Here is a 10,573-nt window from a genome sequence, read left to right on the forward strand (position 1 = left end):
CAACTTCAAAGCAGTCGTAAAAGACATGGAAAGGTAAGGCAAAGGAAAATTTGTAATTACAAATAATTTCAAAGAAAGGAATGTACTTACAGCGCCCACGAGGTATGTGCAAATAACTTTCCAAGTACGGTATGTAATTAAAGGGTGCAGTACTTCGTTTTCCGTTAGTTTCATTACGACCTTTGAGCAGCATTTCCATGAAAGGAGTGTACTTCACAGCGTCCACGAGGGCTCTGCAAATAACTTTTCAAGAAGGGATTTAATTAAAGAGTAAAGAATTTCGTATTCCGGCAGCTGCACGTGAACAATAGATTCCCTTGTTTTTACGATAAACATCACCTCATCACGTGTAAATCATGAAATGTAAAATAACAAAAGAATTTATTTTTATATACAAAGCTCTAGTGTAAGCCTTAGAGTACGTCCCTGCAAATTTATTTGAAATCTCAAATTTTCCTTTGCCTTTGCTTTTCATGCCTTTTATTTTCATATTGATAAATACAGTACATTGAGCGTTATTTCGGATGATTTGCAGTATAAATAACGTAAAATCTGAGAACAAATGTTTCCACCTTTGGACTCGACCCCACAACTATGTATTACATGTCTGAAGTCCTTCCGCCGCTCCATGCGCTATCTGGAAACAACATCCACGAAAAAGGGGCATGCCTCGCCCGACCCGCGAAAAATGCTGTTTCTCAATAGGTAAAAACGGAACCTTTACAGGATCACCTCGTTCTCTCTCTCTCTCTCTCTCTCTCTCTCTCTCTCTCTCTCTTTCTCTCTGCCTGTCTGTCCGACTGTTGGAAACCCCGTTTTCTCGGGAACGGATAGCGGTATGAAGTTGAAATTGATGCTACATACTACGATTTGCGATCCCTTGGCAGTGCAACAGATTCAACCTTCTAAGTCGATACAATCAGAAGATACGGTCATTTATGTTACATATTTTGACACTAGCAAATTCACTCATCAGAACCTACAAACATTAAATTTGGCAAGAAGCGAGGTTTCACGGTACAACTAAAGGAAAAAAATTCCGAAAACTGTTAATTTGTAATTATATCAGACGAAAAGAAAGTTTTTGTCGTTTTGGCGTTTGTTATCCGAGTGTCTCTCAGTGCATCTGTGAAGACCGTTTTTTCTTAGGAAGCGACGGACGCATCAAGTTGCATTTTGTCACATACTGAGGTGTGTGGTTCAAAAAAATGTTCAAATGCGTGTGAAATCTTAAAGGACTTAACTGCTAAGGTCATCAGTCCCTAAGCTTACACACTACTTAACCTAAATTATCCTAAGGACAAACACATATACCCATGCCCGAGGGAGGACTCAAACCTCCGCCGGGACCAGCCGCACATTCCATGACTACAGCGCCTTAGACTGCTCGGCTAATCCCGCGCTGCTGTGTGGTTCCTTGGCGGTGTTAAAATCTCAAGCTTATAAGTAAATGAATTCAGAATATATGTCCATTTATGTCACATATCTTCACACTCACAAACTTTATCATCAAAAATTATAGGGTACTTGCCGTTGACCTAGAATCATGAAATTTGACAAGAATCGAGGTTTAAAGTACAAGTAAACGAAAAATCCTAGATTGTTGGTTTGTAATTACATCACACGAAGAGTTTTTTTGTCATTTCTTATTCGACTGTCTGTATAAATGTCCATCTGTTAAGACCTTTTTCTCAGGAACAGATAGATGTATCAAGTTGAAGTTAAAGATACGGCCATTTATGTCACAAATTTTTATACTCGCAAAGTCGCTCAGTAAAACCTACAGTAAAACGTCCCCTTGGCGTAGGATCATGAAATTTGGAAGAATCTAGACTTTTAATTTATAATTATATTCACGTAAAAAATATTTCTTTCGTCAATTGTTAGCTGACTTGAAACTTAAAATTAAGACGTCCTCTGAAGTATTGGAATTCCCAGGACCGACATCTTGCCAACATTAAATTGATAACAGGCAAAAATTGTCGAGATTTTCGAATCCCAGGATGTATATTGTTGTGTCTAGACAAGACAGCCTAGACACAATGAGAGGAAGCCGAAAGGCACGCGCTTAAATTCACGCAGGCTGGCGTGAGGTCTGAAACAGGATACGTAATGAATGCTATAAAGAAAAGTACGTAGCTTCTGGAATACTTAACTTTAATCCACATTTGTAGAACATCGCTCTTGATGATACATGTTATAACCACAATATATATAGCAAAGGATTATGGCGCCTTGCTAGGTCGTAGCAATTGTAGCTGAAGGCTATGCTAACTATCGTCTCGGCAAATGAGAGCATAGTTGTCAGTGAACCATTGCTATGAACGTCGGCTGTACAACTGGGGCGAGTGCCAGTACGTCTCTCTAGCTCTGCCGTGTGGTGGCGCTCGGTCTGCAATTACTGACAGTGGCGACACGCGGGTCCGGCGTATACTAATGGATCGCGGCCGATTTAAAGGCTACCACCTAGCAAGTGTGGTGTCTGGCGGTGACACCACATATATACTTTCTATACACATCTTCAAGTTTGTACAGAACCCTGACAGCACAAGGCCTGATCGTACCTGGCCAATTTTTTTCTGAATGTCTGGAACTACCACTTTTTCCAATTTCACTTCGGTTCAAACCGAGCATTCGCTATAAATTTGTACGAAATCGATGAAGTCGAGTAGTTGAGGTACCCTTGTAAGGCATTACATTATTGCGCCACATTTGCATACCTTCATGCATGACGCCTTCCCTGGCAGCGATAGCTCTTCCGGCAGGATAGCCAATTTGCGCTATAAAGTTTCGAGGATGGTGATAATGAACTCACGATGATGTCTTGGCCATCAAATTCACCCGATCTGAACCCACTGAAAGACATCTGGGACGTTATCTACAAGTCTGTAAATCACCAGTGTGCAATTTACGGGAATTTCGTGACTCGTCCGTTTCGTCCGAAGATATCTGGTGCTACGTGCTTCCGGAACCCACCGAGGACTTGTCGAATCCATGTCACGAAGAATCGCTACTGTATTGCATTCCAAAAGTTGACCAAGCAGCTATTAAGCGTGCAGTCGTTATGTTTTGGCTTCCCTGTGCAGTTTAAAGCCAAACACACAAAGTGATGCTTTCGTGCACAAGTCTGAGTGTAGGTGTTCGAGTATGTCTGAAGGTATCCGAATTATAGGCAAAGTAGTAATTCATTAACAAATGTTTGTCTGTTTCGGCGAATGTCCCTGTGCAGTGCATGGCACAGCCCCAGATCAGGATTCTCCTTCACACCATCCACCATGGACGATAATATTACAGCCCTCCAACAAGTAATAAGGTGACAGCCGTCGTCACCTTAGCTGCGACCGGTCCCAAACTGGAGCGTCTTATGCTACTTTGAACTGATGTTCATTTCTGCAGGCAGCCCTTCTGTTAAGTGAGCAGCAGATCTGAGTATTAAGAATTTGGACAAAACAGCAATTTAGGTGCGGGTCGGGCGAGCCATACACAGTTCAGTCACATTAATGTGACCACCTTCCAAAAGTCTGAATAACAACTTTTTGCAGTGTGGACGGCTGCAACACGTGCAAGAAGACAGTCAGTGAGGTTCTGGAGGCAAGCCGACTTCAGCGCCTTGGTCAGCTGCGCTAAGTTTCTCGGTTGAGCACCCATGACGCGAACAGCCTGATTGAGGTGGTCACAGAGATTCTCTACTGGTATTGAATCTGGTGAGTTTGGTGACCTCTGAAATACGGTAAACTCATCCTGGTGCTCTTCGAACCACACACGTACACTGCGAGCTTTGTGTCTCGTTGCATTGACCTGCTGGTAGATGCCATCGTGCCGAGGAACAGCAAACTGCATGTAGGGGTCGCCACGGTCTCTAAGGGTGGATGCAATTGCGTCAGCCATTGTGCCTTATAAATCTATATAAAAAATGCACTCTGTCTTCAGGCCACAAGTGGCCCATCGGTACCATCCGACCGCCATGTCATCCTCAGGTGAGGATGCGGATAGGAGGAGCATGTGGTTATCCCACTGCTCTCCTGGTCGTTATGATGGTTTTCTTTGACCGAAGCCGCTATTGTTCGGTCGAGTAGCTCCTCAGTTAGCATCACGAGGCTGACTGCACCCCGAAAAATGGCAACAGCGCATGGAGGCCCGGATGGTCACCCATCCAAGTGCCGGCCACGCCCGACAGCGCTTAACTTCGGTGATCTCACGGGAACCGGTGTATCCACTGCGGCAAGGCCGTTGCCAATAAATCTATATAAAGAGTGTTTGTTTTACCGTGAGACAACTAAACGTCTCTAAAACGACGTATGGTGAGTAAAAATGTGTTAGATGAAAAGTTAATATTAGTAAAGACGACATCTGCCTGTGCTACAACTGGTCATATCCAAATTACCTGTCCTTCCGACGACTGTTTGCTATCAGACGATTCACGCTGCACGCTCCAACAGCTATTCGTCCAATGGAGCATAAAATGTGATTCATCTCTAAAGGCCACCTGATATATTTTCTTTTCTCTGCGAGGTACTGGATGGGCTAAATAAAAGGTTTCGAACGATTGGCATATTTTTTTGATTTAACTAAGGCATTTGTTTGTGTTGATCACAAAATATTGCACCAGAAGTTGGACCATTACGGAATAAGGGGAGTAGTTCACAATTGGTCCACCCCTTTAGCAACAGGCAGCAAAAGGTCATTATTCACAATGTTGATACAGACTGTGATGTGGGGTCTGCGTGGGGTACAGTCAAGTGGGGGTGCCCCAGGGATCAGTGTTGGGGCCACTCCTGTTCCTTATGTAAGTAGGTTGTGTAGGTTTTTTTATTGGTAACGCCACGTAGCGCTCTGTATGAAAATCGCTGGCTGTGCTATGTGCAGTCTGTGGCTGGTTTGCATTGTTGTTGGCTATTGTAGTGTTGGGCAGCTGGATGTTAACAACACGTAGCATTGCGCAGTTGGAGGTGAGTCGCCAGCAGTGGTGGATGTGGGGAGAGAAATGGCGGAGTTTTGAAATTTGTAAGACTGGATGTCATGAACTGCTATATATATTATGACTTTTGAACACTATTAAGGTAAATATATTGTTTGTTCTCTATCGAAATCTTTCATTTGATAACTATGCCTATCAGTAGTTAGTGCCTTCAGTAGTTTGAATCTTTTATTTAGCTGGCAGTAGTGGCGCTCGCTGTATTGCAGTAGCTTGAGTAACGAAGATTTTTGTGAGGTAAGTGATTTGTGAAAGGTATAGGTTAATGTTAGTCAGGGCCAGTCTTTTGTAGGGATTATTGAAAGTCAGATTCCGTTGCGCTAAAAATATTGTGTATCAGTTTAAGCACAGTCATGTATAATTTTTCTAAGGGGACGTTTCACTTATTTATGTAAATCCCCTCTAGTGTTATGCGTAACTCTAAAATATTTCTGTTTGCTGAGGACACTAGCTCGGTAGTAAAGGATGCTGTGTGCAACATTGACTCGGTTTCAAATAGTGCAGTACATGACCTAAGTTCATCACTTGTAGAAAACTAAGCTAAATCACAGTAAGACTCAGTTTTCACAGTTTCTAACACACAGTTCTATAAAACCTGTCGTTTTAATTTCACATAATGGGCATATGATTAGTGAAACTAAACAGTTCAGATTTCTAGGGTTTCAGATAGATAGTAAGCTGTCGTGGAAAGCCCACGTTCAGAATCTTGTTCAAAGACTTAACACTGCCGGTTTTACTATTCGAACGGTATCAGAAGTGAGTGATCGTTCGACACGAAAATTAGTCTACTTTGCTTATTTTCATTCACTTATGTCGTATGGTATTATATTTTGGGGTAACTCTTCCCATTCTAAAAGGATACTTTTTGGCTCAGAAACGGGTGATTCGGGCAATAAGTAGTGTAAGTTCACGAACCTCTTGTCTACCCCTGTTCACGAGTCTGGGTATTTTGACATTGGCCTCTCAATATATATAGTCCTTACTGTCATTTCTTGTTAGCAATATTAGATTATTCCCAAGAACAAGCAGCTTTCACTCAATTAATACTCGGCAGAAATCAAACCTGTATTTGGATCGGACTTCCTTAACTCTTGTGCAGAAAGGTGTGGAACATACTGCTGCATCTATTTTCAATACGCAACCATTCGAATTCAAAAATCTTAGCAGTAACCCACACGCTTTCAAATCGAGTGTCCTCGTGGGTCACTCCTTCTATTCTGTCGAGGAGTTCCATGAAAAATTAAGCTGACTCTTATTGTATTGTTGATTGCGTTTACTTAAACTTATGGACTGACTTTTTCCGATTCATAAACATTTATTTTTATCTGTTATTACACTACTGGCCATTAAAATTGCTACTCCAAGTAGAAATGCAGTTGATAAAAGGGTAATCATTGGACAAATACATTATACTAGAACTTACATGTGATTACATTTTCACGCAATTTGGGTGCATAGATCCTTAGAAATCAGTACCCGGAACAACCACCTCTGGCCGTAATAACGGCCTTGATACGCCTAGGAATTGAGTCAAACAGAGCTTGGATGGCGTGTACAGGTACAGCTGCCTATGCAGCTTCAACACGATACATCAGGTCATCACGAGTAGTGACTGTCGTATTGTGACGAGCCAGTTGGTCGGCGACCATTGAAAAGACGTTTTCAATTGGTGAGAGATCTGGAGAATGTGCTGCACAGGGCAGCACTCGAACATTTTCTGTATCCAGAAAGGCTCGTACAGGACCTGCAATATGCGGTCGTGCATTATCCTGCTGAAATGTAGGGTTTCGCAGGGATCGAATGAAGGGTAGAGCCACGGGTCGTAATACATCTGAAATGTAACGTCCACTGTTCAAAGTGCCGTCAATGCGAACAAGAGGTGACCGAGACGTGTAACCAATGGCGCCGCATACCATCATGCCGGGTGATACGCCACTATGGCGATGACGAATACACGCTTCCAATGTGCGTTCACCGCGATGTCGCCAAACACGGATGCTACCATCATGATGCTGTACACAGAAGCTGGATTCATCCGAAAAAATGACGTTTTGCCATTCGTGCATGCAGGTTCGTTGTTGAGTACACCATCGCAGGCGCTACTGTCTGTGAGGCAGCGTCAAGGGTAAGCAGCCATGGTCTCCGATCTGATAGTCCTTGCTGCTGCAAACGTCGTCGAACTGTTCGTGCAGATGGTTGTTGTGTTGCAAACGTCCCCATCTGTTGACTCAGGGATCGAGACGTGGCTGCACGATCCGTTACAGCCATACGGATAAGATGCCTGTCATCTCGACTGCTAGTGATACGAGGCCTTTGGGATCCAGCACGTCGTTCCGTATTACCCTCGTGAACCCACCGATTCCATATTCTGCAAACAGTCATTGGATCTCGTCCAACGCTCAGCAATGTCGCGATACGATAAACCGCAATCGCGATAGCCTGCAATCCGACCTTTACCAAAGTCGGAAACGTGATGGCACGCTTTTCTTCTCCTTACACGTGGCATGACAACAACGTTTCACCAGGCAACGCCGGTGAACTGCTGTTTGTGTATGAGAAATCGGTTGGAAACTTTCCTCATGTCAGCACGTTGTAGGTGTCGCCACCGACGCCAACCTTGTGTGAATGCTCTGAAAAGCTAATCATTTGCATATCACAGCACCTTCTTCCTGTCGGTTAAATTTCGCGTTGGAGCACGTCATCTGCGTGGTGTAGCAATTTTAGTGGCCAGTAGTGTACTTTTATGTGGTAATTTCACGTACTGACATGTTCCATGACCGTGGAGATTTGCTCCTCAATTTGGTCCTACGGAACTTGACGTGTAATCAAAATAAAATAAACTACTGAGTGGACGTCGAGCTGCGATAATGGCGTGCAAATTCCAGCCTTCGTCGCCGATGAACAGCTGTCAGCACGGGTGAATAAGCCAGGCGCCTGCCGTGGAGGCCCATACGCAGCAATGTCCGCTGAGCGGTTACTGAGGAGACATTGCTGATAGTCCCTTGGTTCACCTGGGCGGGCAGTTGCTCAACAGTTGTACGTCTGTTCACCCGTACACATCTCCGCAGCCGTCGTTCACCCCTATCATCTATGGCCCGTGGTCCACCAGAACTGCCTCGGCGCTAGTTTTCAAATGGTTCAAATGGCTCTGAGCAGTATGTGACTTAATATCTGAGGTCATCAGTCCCCTAGATTTAGAACTACTTAAACCTAACTAACCTAAGGACATCACACACATACATGTCCGAGGCAGGATTCGAACCTGCGACCGTAGCGGTCGCACGGTTCCAGACTGAAGCGCCTAGAACCGCTCGGCCATTCCGGCCGGCAGGCGCTGGTTTTGGATAGCGCTATTTTGCCATGCACGGTATAGCTGCAGCCCCACACGAATAATTTACAGACTGTGTCGTTTCGGAAATGCTTCCACCTTTGGCCCTAAAGCCAATGAACGTGTCCTTTTGGATGTCAGATAAATCGCTCCATTTCCTCATCACAACAACGACTCCACTATTTTGCACGTCCCCCCGACACGAATTCTGTACCCTAAACTACTAAAATGGTTCAAATGGCTCTGAGCACTATGGGACTCAACTGCTGTGGTCATAAGTCCCCTAGAACTTAGAACTACTTAAACCTAACTAACCTAAGGACATCACACACATCCATGCCCCAGGCAGGATTCGAACCTGCGACCGTAGCGGTCGTGCGGTTCCAGACTGTAGCGCCTTTAACCGCTCGGCCACTCCCGCCGGCCTAAACTACTAATCCTACCAGTTGCCGTCTGTGAATGGTGACTGCACGTTGTCGTCGAACATAGGCGGTGGTCATATTAATGGCACTGGACCGTACATAATGTACTTTGTTCCTTAAAACTAGGTATTTACATGCAAATAAATGTTATCAGTTCTTGCATAAAGAAGTGTTACCTGAAGGACGCCCAGTCTGGGCTCTGTTTCCTGTCTTTCCTGCTGAAGTGCTTCTTTACTAGTGCAGTTCGTTTCTTAAGCATTTTAAACTCAATGGCCCATCTTTCACAGATGTTGGAGGTGCCTAATGAACTTCGATGCCAGCTGTTTCTGACAGCAGCGGAGCGATATGTCTCAGTGGTGAGACAATGGACTCGCATGTGGGAGAACAGTGATTCAAATTCCCGTCTGGCCATCCAGACTGACGTTTTGAGTGGTTGTCCTCCCCCCCCCCCCCCCTGCTCCACCTCCAAACCGTTTGAAACACAAGCCAGGATGCAGCTTTGAAAAATATTCGGACTCTTTCCTTACCCATATGAAGATGGTATGTGTTCTTTCGCACATGTCGGAAAGTGCAGATACCGTCAGTGACCATGCAGCTCTCTTAGAATGAAATGATAATTAAATCAAGACCTTAAGCTGTCGACAGGTGTTCATATACATCAACGGGGACAGTTGAAAACGTGTGCCCCTACCGCGATTCGAACCCGGGATCTAATGCTTACATGGCAGACGCTCTATGCATCTGAGGCACCGAGGGCACAGAGGATATTGCGACTGCAGGGATTTACACCTTGCACGCCCCCTGTGACACCCACATTCCCAACTTAATGTCCACACTCTACATTCCTAGTGGTAAGTATATGAAGATGGAGTAAGTAGGCTGTTTAGGTTTTTATGTTGGTAACGCCACGTAGCGCTTTGTATGAAAATCACTGACTGTACTGTGTGCAGTCTGTGGCTGGTTAGCATTGTTAGAATTTGCTATTGAAGTGTTGGGCAGTTGGCTGTTAACAGCGCGTAGCGTTGCGCAGTTGGAGGTGAGCCGCCAGCAGTGGTGGATGTGGGGAGAGAGATGGCGGAGTTTTGAGAGCGGATGATCTGAACGTGTGTCCATCAGAGACAGTAAATTTGTAAGACTGGATGTCATGAACTGATATATATATATATATATATATATATATATATATATATATATATATATATATATATATATATTATAACTTTTGAACACTATTAAGGTAAATACATTGTTTGTTCTCTATCAAAATCTTTCATTTGCTAACTATGCCTATAAGTAGTTAGTGCCTTCAGTAGTTAGAATCTTTTATTTAGCTGACAGTATTGGCGCTCGCTGTATTGCAGTAGTTCGAGTAATGAAGATTTTTGTGAGGTAAGTGATTCGTGAAAGGTATAGGTTATTGTTAGTCAGGGCCATTCCTTTGTAGAAAGCATCGCAAATATGACACGCTATTTCTTGGAAACGTATGATTATACTGTGAAGCACGTACTTCGTGCTACTTACTGAAATGCTTATGAATTGATGGGAAATATTCTTACATCTGCACACCTGATTATGACAAGTGTCTTTCTACGAGAGTTGAGAGAGTTTCTACTGACTTATGAAATGCCATATGGCTAGTGAATGACGTTTCACGCATTGCTTTGTGTACATATTTGCCTATTTTGTTTAATATCTAGTTTCTAGCTGCACTGCAGCATTGGTTAAAATAAAATTTAATAGATGCACTAATGTAAGTATTTTCTGTCTACAGATCCATTAAACAATAAAAAGGGGGGGAACACAAATAGACATTTTCCTTCACAGGAAATGCATAAATAATTTTTTAAC

The 10,573-nt window shown here is 43.7% G+C and overlaps 1 pseudogene; it reads right to left on the minus strand.

Annotated features, from left to right (window-relative positions):
• Positions 1-4,117: 4,117 nt before the first annotated feature.
• LOC126413572 (5S ribosomal RNA) lies at positions 4,118-4,235 on the minus strand (annotated as a pseudogene).
• Between the last annotated feature and the right edge of the window lie 6,338 nt (positions 4,236-10,573).

This window comes from Schistocerca serialis, chromosome 7 (assembly GCF_023864345.2).
Source record: "Schistocerca serialis cubense isolate TAMUIC-IGC-003099 chromosome 7, iqSchSeri2.2, whole genome shotgun sequence".
NCBI lineage: Eukaryota > Metazoa > Arthropoda > Insecta > Orthoptera > Acrididae > Schistocerca > Schistocerca serialis.